This window comes from Falco punctatus, assembly GCF_963210335.1.
Source record: "Falco punctatus genome assembly, chromosome: 5".
Lineage (NCBI taxonomy): Eukaryota > Metazoa > Chordata > Aves > Falconiformes > Falconidae > Falco > Falco punctatus.
This window is the reverse complement of record NC_137584.1, coordinates 977,869-996,093: the sequence shown is the minus strand read 5'-3', so window position 1 is coordinate 996,093 and position 18,225 is coordinate 977,869.

Here is an 18,225-nt window from a genome sequence, read left to right as displayed (position 1 = left end):
ATAGGTCAGCTATCAATGACATAACCAGTTTTTTTATTGTAGAAGGTGGAAACTAGATTGCCCTAAAACAGCCCCACCTCGCTTCCTCCCAGAATACAGAGGTGTATGTACCCAGCTGTTAGTTTATGATAAAGTCCTTCAGGAGTACATTTGCCTATGAATACTTAAAGAAAACTTCTGGTTTCTATGGTGGATAGAAATTCATACTTCTATTCACACTTTTTTCTTAATGACCTTCTGCCATAAAAGCAATTTGCTTAGTCCACTACAGGTGATTTTGCATAATTTGCAAATCTAATTTTTATCTCCACATCTCACATTTGAAAATCTTTTGCCACCATATTAATTTAACATTTTTATCTTTTACCCACCAAGACAGCTCACCGTGACCTTTAAATTCACTTACAAAGGATAACCCATTGGTTAATCTGGACCAATTGGCCTCAGTTACACACTTGGTGACAAACCATTATTTCTACCCCAGTTCTTTAATTGGCCAGAATGCTCTTTTTTATCAGATATATTAGCTGTCAGAAGTGCCTGCTAGCCTTTGCGTACTTCCTGGATAGTGTCCAGGTCATTAAAGCAACATCTTCTGTTCAAGTCTGGAATATTTATCCTGTGCCAAAATCCTAACTTTCTGCCTGCTTTTAATTAATTAAAGCCTGAAGAATGCTGGATGGGTCATTCTACAGGCGAGCCTTTTGAAATGGGAAAGCTGATACGAAATCTTTCATGCTTCTTTTTCTTTTACTCATTCAGCAGTTTTGCTTCACAAATCACAATTTTATACTATTTAAATTTCATCTGGTTGAAGTATTTTACTTTTATTTCTGCTGAATTATTTTGCACTACAGTAAGGCAGGCACAGTTTCATGGGCAGGGAGGAACAGCATGAACCAAAGGGGCTGTAACCCCCAGCATATGATGGGGGAGCAGCTATACCTTTCCATAGTCATCCCCCCACCTCTCCAGGGATACAGTCTCATCATGATTGCATACTCTGAGGATCAGAACTGGGTTTTGAGAAAAAATAACACCCCAGAACCATGGCCAGGGTTCCCGCAAACCTCTACAGACCTGCCTGCAGGAAGCAGCCATACAGCTGAATTGCACCTCGTCTGATGTGGTGGAACAACTGATACAGCTCTTCAAGGTGCTTAGGCACTACTTGTACAGCTAACATGCATGACCCTCGTCCCTTTCTGTGTTTAATGTCTAACAGAGATACCGGTAACATTAACAGCCTTTCACTCTTTGCACTCACAGAGCAGCAGCATCAAGATTTTGCCTGCCTTGGTGCCATAAATATTCTGTTCACCAGCTAAGGAGACCTGGTTAAAATAATCTTTTACAATGAAAATTTATTTATTATTTCATACCACTGTGGTTATTGCCATTCATACTCTGTATTCTCTGTCAGTGACTCACGACAGAATCAAAAGATTTCTTGAAAGGAGCAGTGGTAAGTCTGATGATCTCTTTATATCTGTCATGGTTTAACCTCAGCTGGTAACTGAAGTACCACACAACCACTTGCTTACTCCCCGCCGCCCCTGGTGGGATGGGGACAGGAGTTGGAAAAAGGTAAAACCCATGAATTGAGATAAGAGCAATTTAATAATTGGAACAAAATATAGTAACAACAACAGTAATAGGAATAATGATGACAACAACAACAATAACAGTAATGATAATAGTAATGAAAAGGGAGGTAACAAGAGAGAGAAGAATAAAACCCAAGAGAAACAAGTGATGCACAGTACAACTGCTCAACACCCGCTGACTGATGGCCAGCCAGTCCTCGAGCAGTGATCGGCAGCCCCCAGCCAACTGCCCCTGCTTCATGTACTCAGCATGACACTCTGTGGTACGGAACGCCCCTTGGGCCGGTTCGGGTCAGCTGTCCTGGCCCTGCTCCCTCCGGCTTCTCGTGCCCCTGCTCGCTGGCAGAGCATGGGAGACTGGAAAGCCCTTGATTTAGAGTGAGCATTACTCAGCAACAACTAAAACATCTGTGTGTTCCCAATGTTATTCTCATACTAAATCCAAAACACAGCACCATACCAGCTACTGGGAAGAAAATTACCCCAGCCAAAACCAGGACAATATCAATGTAGTAAAATATTTCTCATTAAAGACATACCTTGTAATGCCTCATAATATCTCCTTTATGCCAGTCCAAGATAAAATTCCAAAGTCATCCATGGTAGAAATGGATTTTCAGTCTTCAAAGTATCGCACATTTACTCCAGTTTTGTCAGTGTGAATTTGAAAAAGGGCCTATCTCAATGAAAATCTGTTTTATTACAAACACTTCTTGCAGCTTCACGTTTTTTTGCCTTTAATATTAACACTATGAAGTGTAAGACTAATCTCTAAAGATATGCCAAATGGAGATGTTATTTGAATGGCAAGTGATGAAAAATTAATGTAATACTGCTATTCTTGCTTCATGTTTTTGGCTTATGAAGCAAAATCAACATGTTTTTAAAGTAATTTTTTCCTGGATTTGTGCTTCCTGTGCATGTTCCTTTTCATATTTATTTCCTAGTTAGATCTGGATGATCTTTGAATAGCTGAAGAACATTTCTGGGAGAGCAATGTTCCTGCTTTGCCGTTTGATCAGGGATCAAACTTCACTGTCGTTTGGATTTTACCCACAAAAAAACTGGTTTTCAGGCAAAACAACAACCCTTAAGTAAAGTCATGGGAGCTGCATGACCTGGATGAGGCATAAGGGCTCCACGAGATGTGCTCCCTATTGAAACCTGCAGTGACACCTATCAGCAAGCCCTTCAATCTCCAGTATATAGTATGTTTAAATGCTGTGTAAATATAGCTTTCGCACTTCCATTTATCTTTGTTTTGCTTCTGCTGCGGTGCTGCCAAACAATGCTGGAAGCCACGGGGGGGGCTGAGTGTGCAGGCTTGTATGGGAGCAAATCTGCCAGCGGGCTGATTGAAACGTTCAGGAGGTAAGCAACGGCCTCGCTGATGAAAAACAAGTCCTGCAGTTCACAGAGTCTCTCGACCAGACTGTGATAGGCTGTTCAGATTGTTAAGCCTACTGTATTTTTTGCAAGCTGAGGTCTCATGTTTGCAAAAGGTCAGAAGATGCAGTTGCATAGATCCCGTTCAGGAGGACACCCTTTACATGCATTTATTCTTAAAGAACAATTTTGCAGTAGCTCAAAAGAAACGGTAGCCTGGTCATGTTTGGGTTTTTTTTTCTCCCATATGTTATCGTAAATATAATAATATTATATCTGGGATATATATCAGGATCAGAACTACCTTTCTTTTTGGCATCTGAAGATGGTGCAGACATTTTCTGAGGATGTGGATTTTAGTTATGTTTTCTTCTTCTGTTAATGGGTAAACAGTCTACTTGTTGCACAACCATTGAATGAGACTGTTTCAAAGGTGGGAAAACCAGACTTTAAGAAATAGGTTGTGCAACAGCTGGGATTGTTTGGAAAACCCTGCATTTGTGCTCCTCATAGTTATCTGCAGTAAGCATTGCTTACATGACTGCATTTTTTGCCACAAGACTGATGCTGCAATCAGCCAACAAATTTTGAAACAAGCTTGTTAAGAAAAAAAAGAGAATCTCTGGATGACTTCTGCCTCTTTTGCCGTGGAAGTGGTGGGTAGTGATGAATCAGTGGATTTCAAGAAGAGGTGGTTTCCAGGCTGTGGTAGTCTTTTCAGTCCTCTTCGATGCCAATAGTGTTGCAAAAATTAAGTTTGTGTTTGGAATATGAAGATACACCCATGAGGATACATGCTTTGCAAGCCATAAGAAAGTCAGAAAATTTGCCTTCAGACTAGAATGTGGACAACTTTTAGAAAATACAATGTATAGAAAATAAAGCATGCCAAACAGAGGAGAAGGGAGACAAAACTGTACTGCACACAGTTGCTGAGATAGTTGGTCATCTTCACCCGATTTGTTATGGCAAGGGAAAATCAAGCTTAGGGTATTGCCTAAGTTTTGAATCTGTAACTTAACGCTCCTTCATATATTCTGTTTGGAAGTAAAATACATACACCATGAATACTGTAGCTCAGTGGTACCCAAAATCCAAACAGAGAATGAATAAAAAAGAAAATTAAGAAGTCACAAGAGAACCCCATGTTAACATGCTTAATAATCCAGCGTAAAAAAACCCAGACACATATATTAAAGGGTGTGTATTAATTGCAGCTTTTCAAAGACCTATGGATGAGAATACTCAGACTAACTGCAAAAAAAAACCCAATCTTGTGTAGAGGAGTCATGAATCCTGCCAAATTTGAAGGCACCACTCCAGAACATTTGCGTGAGAGAGTTCCTCAAATAAATGAATTATTTTTAACATAGCAAAAACAGTCATTCTACTAACCTGTCCTCAGAATCAGCTGAGTCATTTTTAATTGAATTCTTTCAGCTCAGCCATCCTGAAATAAGCCATTGAATGAAAAATTTCCACTCACATGGTTACAGTTTGTCAGCTGAAAACAGAATCTGTCTGTAGGGAGAATCAATGTACCCTAAGCGTAGTGTGGGCTTACACTGTTATCTTTCCGCAGGTGGCGAGTACTCAGATCAGATCCACCCAGCTGTTAGGATACAAACCCACTGAGCTATCATCTCCAAAAGGGCTTTCTTCTAGAAGCTGAGGAACAGTGCTTTAAATGGTGGCACCTTTGCTTTCCATGGAGCCTAATGCAGTGCTGAATCTCTGAAACAAAAGAGGTGGAAAGACTACAGCTCAAAATGTCCATTTTTTGCACCAAATAGGGAACTAAAGTTTTGGCTTAAACCTAATTATTCATTAATTCCACTACATAAGCTGATCAGAAGTTGGGTTGAGGAGACTCTCCCAGGCAATTGTAAACTATCTTCTAAATTATCTTCTTGCAAAGAAGAGGAGTAAATATCCTTCAGTGAAGGCAAGATAAAACCAGGGTTAATTTTATGCCACCTGGGTCCACAGTAGTTTACTCTTCTGCTTGTCAGCTGAACTGCTATGTTATTTGCAATGTATTAGTACTGCAGCCTCTCAGGATATGTATGTGCAATGTGCTGGTATTCCAGCACCATGTTTGATATAAAATCATCTCTGGATAAAACCAGCACTAAAGGTAGGAATGACAGCAGCGTTTGTCAATGCCAAGAATGGTGTCTACAGCCTCCTCAACATTGTTAGCTGTCAAGCTCTTTGCTTGTTTGGCTGCTTTTTAAACATGTTCAGCCTATGAACTCTTCTGGATATGAAATTAAAGGCGATGATCTGCCGCTTGGAGCTGGAAACATTTGGTGGGATTTTATGGAGACCTGGTGTAAGTAAAGTACCATGGAAATCAGGTGCAAACCGCTGACTTTGCCAAGAAATCAGCTTTCAAAGCTATTGCAAGGCTGAGGGAGGGTGTAATCTGGGGAAAATCTTTGTCCATTTCTCTGTTTGTCATTTCTGACCTGTATTAATATTCATCCTAACCTGGCCCCGGTGGGAAATTACTATGCATTTGCTCTAAATCGGTCAAAACTCCTGAACCAGCCATATGGTGTGAATCCCTGTTTGTCTGGTAGCACAGAGTCTATCTTTCACAGCCCTGACGCACATACAAAACTGTCTGCTTTCACTGCTTCATAGCAGTGTTGTAAATATAACTGAACTTGTGAAAGAAACAAGGTGTTAATTGATGGTGTACATATTCGCCCTCATAAATGTCTGCTTCTAAACTACTTTTCCTGGTTTCTAAGGAAACTCTTATTCCTTAAAACAACGAAGGTTCTCGGTCACAGTACAGTTTAATTTCTTAATCATCTAAAGCACTTTTTGCTGTGAGGGGAAAGGTGTAGATACGGCCCATCTGTATATTCAACAGTTACTTTGAAATTGGAGGAAGGGAAGATTTTTGTCGGCGCTGACTGTGGGAAACCATCAATTCGCACATTATGGGAAATGTGATACCGTATTTTCAACTCCAGCTCCTGGCTTTCTTAATTAAGACTGTGCTAGACATGCCAGAAGAAGGGGTCTGTGTGTCTGATCATGTGCGGGCAGTTAAAAACGATTGCCTGTGGTTGCTTCACTCACCGTACCGGTTTGTTTTATAAGGCTGTACCAAGATGGGTCAGCACCACGCAGAGGAGAGGCCGTTGCTGATAACTGCAGTGCCTCCCCTTCAGCTGGGAGTGGTGTCACTTTGCTTCCCCACCCAGGGAGCAAGCCAGGTTGGAGCAGAGCTATCACACCCAAGGGACCAAAGCTGGGGGGCAGCTGCCTCTTGACGAATCACCAGACAGTAGACCCTCTTGATTTTTTCCACAGCCTAAATCGCACTAATTTAAATTCAATCCCTAGACTCATATTCTTTTTCTACAAAAGCGATTGCTGTGTTGGTAAAAACAAGATCAAGGTTTATAAATAAGAGCATGTGTCTGTTATGCCATGTTTGATTTGCATTTAAAAAGTATATGGGAACCTCTGTAACTCAGAGAATGAAACCACTGTAGCAAAAACCACATCAAAAAGAAGCTACCCAGATCCAAACAGACCTGGCCTACCAGGATACCTGAGCTGACAAGTATGTGAGTCATGTGCCTGCTGACATACACTCTGCAGTGCAGCTATCTGTCCCGCTCAAAACACTGCATGTCTCCTTCCCGCTGCTTGGACATGTGCTGATCCCTTCCCTTAACAGGGGCAAAGTGAGGGATACTTGGGAAAGCCACTGAAGGCTTTTGCTGGCCAAAAGTGACCATTCCAGTCATATCGCTCCTTCTGCTCACAAAACTGTATGACATAGTCTAAGAATCATCTATTATTGCAAGCAAAGCTTCAGAAAAAGAATGTGAAGAACTGGGGGTTTGTATTTCCAAATCATTGCTGAAAAAGCAGCCCTGTAGGTCTACCGTATCCTTGGCTTTGCTAATTCCCTTGAGATTCCCAGGGCCACACAAGGGTGAGCAATGCCCACTGGCCCTTGGGGTCCTCACAGTTTTGAGACATAAAATGAGGTGCCCTGTGTTACTGAGGCACAGAATCCAACCGGCATTGCTTTACTATTCCCATGCACTGCTACTCCTTCCCAATTCATTTTTAGATTAAAAAGGAAATAGGTAGCATGTTATTTTTGCTGGGCTTATGTTTTTCCCCAGAAAGAAAAGGGAATTATCCAGACTGTATTGTAATGTTTGAGTCACTGCGAAGAAGGTTACAAACCCATGTGGATAAACCTGCCCAAGTGCAGGTGGACAACCTGTTGTTATCAAATAACTCGCCATCAGTCCTGTCTTTCAGCCTCCCCACTCAACAGCTGCCTTGGTAGGAATTACTGAACACATTTTCACTACCGTAAAAATTGGCCAGAGCTATATTTCTGGATTCCAGGAAAGCTTTTGACAGCCAACCATGATACTTTATGTAATAAGTTGTCAGCATACTGTGTATCACCTAATGCTGTCACTTGGCTTAGGTCAAAGCTGTCAAATTGCCAACAAAATATTGTTACTAGAAGCACTAAATCTTCTTTTCAGCTTAGTCCTGTTGGGGTCCATCAGACATAGTCCTTGGTCTGTTATTGTTTATGCTGTGTATAAATGACCTACTGCATGAATATGCATGAAAAAAAAAGCTTACATATATGTAGACAACATTGCCAGCAGATGCTGCAGTCAGTTTCAAGATCTGCAAACCGGTAGAGAAGGACTGTTTATGGTCTCCTTATGGTTTTAAAAGCACATATATAAAATATTTCAGATCAGGGTCCGCACTTTGAGCTTGTCCATGATACTTGCAGGTTACATTGCTGTTGTACATTAAATTGTCATCTGAGTTATAGATTTGACCCTTTGACTATAAAAGCCCCAGATGAATTGTGAAAAATGCATGTAGCCCTGGGGTAAGAGACAAGAGGTAAGAGAGTCACCTGAGCGGGGGATTTGGGAGCTGCCCTGCCTGGGATGCAGCTATGAACTGCCCCAATGCAGCTGATCTCCGAGCACTCCTCCTCCTCTTTTCCTTTATTCTGGACTGTGGTGTAACTTTTGCTCATCTGACCCTAGAGGTGGGGACAGCAGGAGAGGAGGAGGGAGAGCCTGTAATCAGGACAATATCTCAGCTGAAAGGCTGAGACCACAAAGCCTGAACTGTGGGTGCAATGCTCACAGTGCAAGGCTGGCTTTGACAAACAGAAGCAATTTTGTCTCTGTTACATAAAATAAGACTTAAAGGGACCAAAGCAGTACATTGTCTTCTCTTTTAAATATCTCTGATCAGCCTTTTGAAAACACAGCCTTCCTAAAGCACTCCACACAAACAAGTAGCCTCAGAAGCACAGAGGTGTTTTAAGGGTGTGCACCCATCTGTCACAGCCAACACCCCGCAAAGAGCACAGAAGGATATTGTGCTGTCTTGCTGTCAGTTTCACAGCAAGCACAGGGAGGTGAGTACCAGTGCCACTGTGATTTCTTCTCGGCCCCTAAACTCTGGCTGCCTGGTTCTGATTTCATGGTACTGAAAATTTACATTGACAAAACCCCTTTACCATTAGTGGGAGTAATTCTCCTTTAAACTGGAATGAGCAAGAACTGAGTCAGGCTCTTGGAGAAAGCACAGCAGTGAGAAATTCTTACATATCATAATGATGTATCATATAGGAAGAGAAGAGAACAAGTGAGCCAGAAATTCAGGCTAAGAGTTTCAAAAGTAACCAATGAGTTGAGGGTCCTCGGTTTTCAGATGCCTGGTGTAAGGGTCTACGAAAGGTCTTAGTTTTCATAATGCTGAGCATTAACAGTGTCTGAAAATTTTCATTTAAGACATCAAAATTCAATACTGAAAGGCTGACTTAGCTTAAAAAAAAAAAAAAAAAAAAAAAAAAAGGGAAGCTCAGACACCTTTGCAAATGGGCTGAGAGGGCTCAGTGCATCACCTCACAGCAGTTCATGTGCCCTTGCAGAATTATCCTCCACCTGAGCTGTTTACACTTCTGGTCACAGCAGCTATATCTCTATTGCTGAATTAAATGGGTCCAGGAGCTGTTCTTTGGCTCTGCAGCTCAAAAAGGCACAGGCTTACCAGCTGCATGGCACTAGGATCTGGCTCTTCCTTGGGCCCTGTGGGATGCTCCTACAGGCCTAGAATATAAGTGTGGTATTCTGGCTTTGTCATTGCTGTATTTGGTGCTGAATCACGAGGATCTGCAGCCTGTGACAGTGATGTTTTCCTAGCAGGAACCCCAGGCTCTGTGCTGTGACTACATGGGCAGAGGCGTTGGAGAGAGCATCCCGGGTGCCCGCAGGACAAAGGGAGCCAAACCTGGTGCACCCTCGCTGATAGTGCCAGCTGAGCGATGGGCCAGCCGCATCCTGGCACTCCCTGTGGGAGAAAAGCTGGCATGTATCAAGACCGTGTCGAGGTGTGAGCTAACAGCTAATAGCTAAGTAGCTAAGTAGCCTGGATGGTTAAGTCAAGCTTGCTCCATAGCCCTGCTTTATTTAGCAGCACAGACACAGCCTTTGACAACTTGATTTTTGCTTTGAGAGCAAGAACAAGGCTCATGGAAACGTCCACAGGGTGTAACGTGTGACTGCGGTTCCCGGATCACTCTGCCAGTGCAATCCAGGCATGACATGGCCTGCAGTCCCTTCCGCCGCTGCCTGCGACTTCCCGGGAGCCCAGCCTGACACTTGCGGTAGTTTGTGCCTAATCCTGGGGTTGCTCGAGAGATGAATAAAAGGATGAAATCATCTTATTTGGCAGCTTTATATATGACTGGGAGGAAAAAATACCCAAACTCTAGTCCCTTTTTTTCCCTTTAATATAAAGCAACTCTTAGGACCATTTGCAGTCTATACATTTAGGGGTTTATTGCTTTGGTTAATGATTTGATTTAAATGGCAGCAAAGGTTCTACCAACTCCACATTGATTATGTGGTCAATAACTGGATATAATTATTATGCCAAAATGCATTTTTATATTAATGCTGATGTGAAAGCATTTCAAAATATAAAGCAGCAGTGGATATGTTGTGACTCAGAGCAGAGAATCAAAGTCACAGCATGGGATGGCAATAAAGAAAAGAACACAGTAATGAGGAGAAAAGTCTAAAAGAGAAAAAAGGCAGCACTTGACAGACTCTTCGCAAGTTAGAAAATAAGCAGTTCTGAGAGCTGCATCATTAACGAAGCCTACTTTACTATGAAACTGTGTCCTATATTCCTATTCCCTTCCTCCTCCCCACCAACCATCCCAAATCCTCATCATGTTCCCGATGGCCTCGATACCCTTCCTCAGCATCCTCCCCTTATCCCCTTGCCCTCCACATCCCCCAGCACTGTCGTGTCTCCGCCATCCCCTATGCCACCCAAGTGGCAGCGTGCACCCTGGCTGGTCCCAAGGGATGAGGGTGCCAGCTGGCTGGCCAGCGAGCACCTCCTGCTTACCAGCTGACAACCAAACCCCAAATAACTGCTGGGCTCAGGCTTCTGCTGCTGAGCTCCTCCCTGAGGAAATCTCCAGCACAGCATTTCTTTGGATTCCTCTTCCCTTTGCAGATGCTGCTTTTCACAGTTTCTAATAAACTCACGTATCTGAGAGCTGCAATTGGTAAAACTTGTTTACATCAGTCATCAGTAGATTAAAGAAATGATGAGGGATGAGTGGAATCTCAGGCAGTACAGGTTTAAGTCTTTTCTTTCCTTGCAAAATTGGATCAGAATTCCTGTCCTGTATCTACTTTTCCAAAGGAGAGCTACAACAGCTCTGACCAAAGGTCTCAGCTATAGCCTCTTTGAAATGCTTACTTTCCCTTTAAAGAGATCAGGTTAACTAAATTCTGGCATAATATAAAGAACACATGTATAGACCAACAGCTAAGACTCAGACTCAGTTTCCCCCATCCACTGGTATACCATGGAAAAAGTAATGCTGCCCTCTATAAAAACTGCAGCTGCCTGTACAGCTCAGTCCGCGCCCTGGCTCATAGCTGTATTCCTCATTTTAACTGTGACTTGTGGAGTTCGGAGGCTCCCAGTCTTTCATCCCACGGTGTCTGGGGATAACTAGGTAGATACGGTGCAAGAAATAATCAGCAGGTTTCAGCGTTCACAGTGACCTGGGATTCTACACAGAACTGCTTGATGGCATAATTAAAAGCCTGATTCAGAGACCAGAATTAAAGTTCAGCTGCCACTTTCACCCTTTTTCTCTGCCTTTGAACTTTTAATTTTGCTACATTAATAATCTAAGAGAATTCCTATGGATTTTTTTGTATTTCTTTAAAATGACAGGAATAGACCTATTCTGCTACATACCTAGATCTGTCAGCACCAGGGCACCTGGGGCTGTACAGGAGCTACAGCCTGAGACTGAACTTTGCGCCTCATTTAATGTAAAATTCCTGAGTTATGTGGATAAACTTCCTGAGTTGTATGGATAAAACCTGGACACCGACAGTGACAAGCAGCTCTCTGGCAGCTTAGCGGAAAGCTTTCCATGCAACTCCAATAACCACTGAGAAAAGCAGGGTGTGATTTATATACTCCCACACTAGGCATTCCCACAGAACCACTAGGCTGTGATCACAGCACATCATTAAATGCAGAGAGCATGCAAAAAAAAAAAAAAAAAAAGACATTTTAAAAAAACCCTTACCATTTTTTCAAATCATGGCTAATTTCCACCAGCTGACAGGAAGCACATTTTGCTCTCCTATACATCCTCTTTCTCAAAAATGTCCGGTTTCTGTTTGTTTTGACAAGTCTGGTCTCATTTTAAAAAGTGCTGGGGCTTTTTGTGATTTAAAAAATGCCTAAGCCAACTGATTTTCCAAATAAATGGATAAATAAATAATTACAGAATGGAGAAAACACTGACACTTACAAAGGAGGAGGTAAAGAAACAGATGAAAAGGTGGAAATGGCTATATAGTCCTAACCACAGGCATTACATATAGTTTTGTTTATGAACATGTTCAACATATATGCTTATCGCGTGTTTTGGGTAATGACAGCCACATAGTGGAAAGTGGAACTGCAAGGAATAACAACATGACTAAATCGTGCAGGTGTATTTGATCACCTCATTGACTCCCTGACCATCTATCCATCTCTGCTGAAGCTCTTGAGATGTTCCAAACCTCTAAACAGATTAAGGCTTTTCTTTTAAACTAATCTACTAGAGCATTTCTTTTGTACTTTGTGCTCAAGGATCAGGACAGATACTTTATATCATTGGGAAGAAAACCTCTCCTTCCCAAAGATCTAGAGGTTACCAGAGTCACAGAGGAGGTTGAGGCTCCCTCTGAGCCTGGGAGGAATGTGAGAGAATGGACTTTCAACGCAGGACAACTTTATGTGCTGAAAATGTATTATAGGACATTTTAAGCAGATTTATGGCTTCCTCTGAGTTGTGTGCATCCATATTATTTGCTTCCTGGCTAAAATATGGTTCAAGGTTATGGCTCCACATTGAAGTTTAATAGTTACTTCAACATCAGAAATATTTGTTTGACTTGTATCTCCCAATGTCATAGAAGTTCAAATACCGCTGCAGCAATATTTTAAGGCAGAAAATTGAGTTAAAAATGTGAGGCCAACAGGTCAAACATTCTATCATTAAAAAAAAAAAAAAAAAAGGAAAGGAAGTTGAGCATCTATTTATTAAAAGATATTCAGAAGACCACCAGATCTTATGCAGGATATTGCTCTTTAGAAGATGTGTGTTTTAAAAATGCAAAAGAAGAATCTTAATCAAAGAAAGTTCAATTCATTCCATTTCCCCCCTTTTGAAAGAAAATAAAATATGGAAATTCGAATTGAGGAGTGTGTCTGTGAGACACTGGAAGATGCTACCCAAGGGTGTTCACTGTAGAGAAGAGGATAGCTGTATTAAAATGAATAATTTTGTGGGGAAAGGATAGAGAGTTGTTGCTGTAAGAAAAAAATCTTTTTGATTGACATGAGAAATTGCTGCCAGATGAAACAGTTCATCTTCTTTGAAGGGCTCTTTTGTCAGTGAGGTCAGGTCAAAGAGGTTTGAAAGGTCCTCATCAAAGGAAGTTGCCTTTCTAGGCCCAGTGCATTCCCTTGCTGGAGTAGTCTTGGCTTCAGGAACTGTATGGAGATGTGGGGAGCTGGGGGATGGCAGCTGCATAGCTAAGCAACCGTGGCTGCCTGAGCCATGAATCAACACTGTCACCTGCTGTGGGCAAGATAATCTCGTCTGCTGCACTGGGGCGAGTGCTCGGTAGTAGCTGTCTGACTGTAGAACGGTGCTGCTCTGTCTGCACGTGTTGGTACGAAGCAGGAGCTTCGTATTCACCAGCCCTAACCCCAGAATCAGAATTCGGGTTTGCAGCTGAGATAGCAATGTAAGCCATGCAGTGTGTCTGAAAAAACAGAAATCCCTTTTCCCCTTTTCTTATGCCTGTGCCATTCCTTGTTCCTTGGGCACCCCTGCTCATCCAGGAGTGGGAGAGTCCAGGTTTTCCTTTCAGTAAAGGAGCACTATCCCCAGGGAGAGCATGGCACCTCTTTGCAATGTGGAGCAACGTGTGTTAAATTCCAGCCCTAACCTTCTATTCCTGTATGTCTGTGCCACCCTTCTGCCTTGGTGTCACTAGCCGCTAGCTACGAGCATTGTAGGTGTCCCCCACCACCCCACTCGATGATGGAGATGCTGAACCAACCAAACCAAAGACCTGGGCATGATGTCCCAGTGTCACAGTAACTGTGACAACCAGTTAGCCAGGGACCGTCCTGCAGTGGGCTCAGCTGGACCAAGTCACTTGCTGCCGCAGCCTCCACCGATGCAGCCGAGGCCACAGCAGGGCAGCTCCGGCTCCAGAGCTGCCAGCGTGCTCTGGCCCAAACACACCTCCCGTTCAACGCAGGCTGAACAGTGCACATGGCTGCATTTGTCTTTCTGGTAATCAGCCCCACTTTCTGTATTCTCCATTTTCTTCTGAAATCTCGTTTCCAAGCGTCTACTCTTGCTCAGTTTTCAAGAGACAGCAGACCAGGATGGCAGTCCCACTCCGATCAGACATGAGCTCTTTCCCTTCTGCCCTGCAACTCATCAAAATTCAGAAGAAAATTCACCTCTTCCTTTTCCCCAGTTGCTTAGGGATGCCCCACATGCCGAAGGAGGATCCTGCTCTCCACTTCCATTCTGCTCCCACAGCCTCCCGCTCTGGCAGGACCTGGTGTCTCCCTGCAGAAAGAGAGTACAGGAATTAGCATCTCATTGAGATGAGAGAAGCAGCTCACACCTCTCCTAGCAGTGTGCAAAGCCTAGCCCTGGTAAAGGTCAGTTCTTTTTTTTTTTTTTTTTTTCCAGAGTAATTTTCTAAGAAGGCTTAAAAATTTGGGGGTTTCTGTTTGTTCTCTAAAAGAGAGCTGACCTTCTGATGTAGTCGTGCGACTCCAGGCTCCGCGTCCTTGGGCAGGAATTTTGGATGCTCGGTGCCTTAAAGCCTCGCTTGGCTGATTGCAGGCAGGTTTCACCACTGCTCGCTCAGCCACATCTTGAGTTATGTGAAAAATCACCTTTGCTGATTAGGGCAGGGCTTTCCTTCCTGATTGCGTTGCCCTGTTTACTGTCATTGAATTTTTGAATCAGGAGGATGTTTTGTTTGTTTCTCAAATTTTAATTGCTCTATGACTTTCCTCTTCTTCACTAACCTGCTTTTACATTTTAGCAAACAGCTCCAGAGGTAATTGCTGAATTTATATATTCATGGAAACCCAGCAGATATGTACGATAATAGCACAATTTGATATTTATGAAGTGCCACTTTTCTAGAAAGGTAGAATTTCAGTTAATTATCACCAGGCTGTTTATTAACACTTGGAAATGGAAAAATAATGAATGGGCACATCGTTTATTCATTAAAATGCTGATGATGAGTTGCCCCATTCATAAATTAGCCTTGCATTTCACTTCAGCGAAGCGCTGCCTGTGCTGCTAGGTTCTGAAGGTCAATTGTACTTCAACCCACGGCTCCCTGTGAGCAGTGAACATGTTGCCGTGGACTGTGATCACAGTGACTCTTGTCAACCAAACACAGTCATTCTGCAAGGAGTTTGGCTGGCAGGCTGTGTAGGCAGACGGCTGCAGCAAGCACCATTGTTCAGGAAATATTTCTCTTTTGCTTGAAAGCAGTGCATCCATCTCTATCAGACAGCAAGGATTGATGCACCGCGCTGGGAAGGTGCTCCTGTGGCTGTCTTTATACGACTTCTGAAATCAGTGCCCTTCCCTCCCACAGCCAAAACCTTAAAATTATCAAGGACTTCCTCCCAGGGTAATGTTAGCCCTGGTGTCAATTTAAAATCGCATATTTCATTCTGCCCATCCCCAGCCTTCCTGCAGTGCAGGCTGGATGCTGCCTGGTGCCGTTGAGGAACAGCTGATATCTTCTGCACTGGGAGCAACTGAACACTCTCCACAAAGTTTGCTGGATATCTTGGTGCAAAGGTGCCACTGAAATGTCAGCTGTTATGAGGGCAACAACTCTGCCAGCTATGCTAAACATGATGAAAATGATAAAGTAGGTGCTGAAATATTCTATGGTGGTTAAATGAAGAAAATGTCTTGGAAGCCATCTTCAGCTGATGCCCATTTCCAATGGGTTTGGAGTAATCCACAACGCAGCTGGAGCTTGAGAGAGACCTGAGGTGTGAAACAATGCAGTGAATAGAACAGTGGACAGTTCCAGGACAAAATATGCACCAATATCAGGAGCCAAGCAAGCACTCCTGGCTGTGGGCTCTGCTACTGGCTGAAAACAGCTGTAGGCTCTCCTGAGAAAAAGCCCTGTATCACTAAGAGCAGGAAAGCCAAGGCAGTTTGTCGCCATGGCTTTGGGTCTGGAGATGAGCTACCCTCTCACGTCTGGGTGAAACTCTGCTAGCAGCCCCAAGCTTACATCCAGTTTTCCTGAGCGTGGACAAAGGGTAATGTCAACTAGGTGCTCCTGTGAGTATCTTGGCCACTAAACCATTTTTAGAGGATGCTATTCCTTTCTAGTAGCTTTCCAATCTCCTTACTCAGGTAAGGAGGAATACAAAACTTGTTTTAGGAATGACTGCAAAGTGGAAGAATGATCCTAAAGGGCCACAGAGGACAGATGTGGTTACCTAAACATGAAGCCACCTATAAGCAAGATCTACAGACGGCCTTGGGTGCAACCAGTATCTCTCAAGTCTTTGCTACACAGAGTTGTTCAGAGATAAGTTCAGGCTGCTAACATTAGTTATGAAGACTATGCATTGGCTTATTTTTCCAGTGCCGTGTCTGAAAATAAGAATGCAAGGATGAAATTCAGGGGGTTTTTTAGCTGTCTTTAAAAATGCATAAAATTTTGCTTCAAGTGTCACTGTTGGAGTTTTACTATTATGCTAACAATCCAGGCTACCCGCTGAATGCAACAGGCTACAGGCTCCATTTGGGGATTTTGCCTACTGTGAGCATTTTTTTCATTTCTTTTAAAATAAAATACCATTCTCAAGTGCCCACCTTGCAGAGTTCCTTTCATATTTTTTAAATAAAAAGAATGTTTAGAGAAATTATCTCTGCTTTCATATATGATGTTTATAAAGTCAAAGAAAAGTATTTCTGCATATTTTTTTTCCTTATCAGCTACAACTAAAATGTAAAACCCACCAAACTTTCACCCTTTTCAAGGTACACTACATTCTTCTAAGCACTGTGATCCTTCATGAGGTAACCAACTGAATTTTAAGATACATGTCAAATAAAATGACTAGCAAGGACAAATTAAGGTTAGCATTTGACTTTTTCTTTTGAAGTACAACTTATTTTCTTGCAAAAGTACAGCATCAGTTCCTGCAAAGCACTTCTTTTGTTATTGATTGGAGAGATATAATATATAAAGCTGCTGCCTGTACCACTCTACAATAATTAAAAGTACTTAATCATGCAGCTTTGAGATTTATTTTAAATGCACAAAATATGTTCCTTATTGTGATTCACAGGAATTTACTGGTCTAATTTCTTTAGAGACCAGCAGGAATATATATTGACTCTAGTTTATTTATAAACCAGCTATTTAAATTACCAAGTTATTTACATTGTTATTGTCTCCATCATTTAGCCACCATTTGCAAAGATTTCACATTGCTCTTAATTTGGCACTCCCCAGTGCTAATAGTACTTATGGGAGAAGGTTATTTAGAAGAGAGTCAAGCAGGCCATCTTGGTACAGGTGGTCTCCTCATCCCAGACTGGCTTGTTCTCTTGGTGACCTCTTTTGCAAGGGGACAACGTGCAGGACTAAGCCCTGGAGAATGTTGCAGCTTCTTATCATCATGGTACAAGAAAGAAATAAAGCAATTTCCAAGGAAATGTTGATCCAGGGGGTTCAGTTGCCCTCAAGCTGTGGATTAAAGAGCCTCTGGAGCAGATGTTTATAACGTTGCCTAGCTGTAAACTGGTCTGTTGAGGAGAACAGGGAGCACCAAGGGAGGGATCTGGTGGCCCAGAAGTCCTCTGAGCCCCTGACTTGGTTCTGGGGCTATGGGAAGGAGGGAACAGGCTTTGGGTGGGCTCAACCTGCCCTATTTCATCTTAGTCCACCAGCAATATATGGAAAACAGCAAGACCAACAAGGCTTTAAAACTGCTGTAAGAGTAGCTGAGGAAGACAGTTATTAAAGGAATATTTCATTCCTGAGGGTAAGGACATTACCTACTTGTTATTTTCATTTCTAGCAACATTTTTTTTTAAGTCTTAAGCACACAGTACACTACTTATTTTCACAGCACTCACTCTCCCTTTCTTCTTTTCTTTTCTGCCTTAAACTCTGTGTGTAGAGGATTGAAAATAACAGCTATTATTTACTGTGCGGCTTTTATTCCATGGCCAGGTCTCACACTGAAGGGCCTCCCTGAGTACCTCAGTGGAGGGACAACTGTTGAGCAGACCATAACGAAGAGCAACCACAGCAGCCCCTATGCGGAGGTGAGCGGCAGGTGCCCTGGCTGCGGGGATGCTGCAGTTTCAGAGGCTGGGGGGAGAGGGGTGAAGTGCCCTGGCAAGCCAGCCAGAGCCGGCACAATAACAGACCTACCCGGCACCAGCAGGACTGGGAGGCACCAGCTGACACCAATCTGAAAGCCTTTCAGCGCAGGTGAAAGGGGTTGCAGCTCAAGTGTTTGCCCAGGGCTCTGTTTTCAGTTGGCTTTGGGATGATTGCTGGCCAGG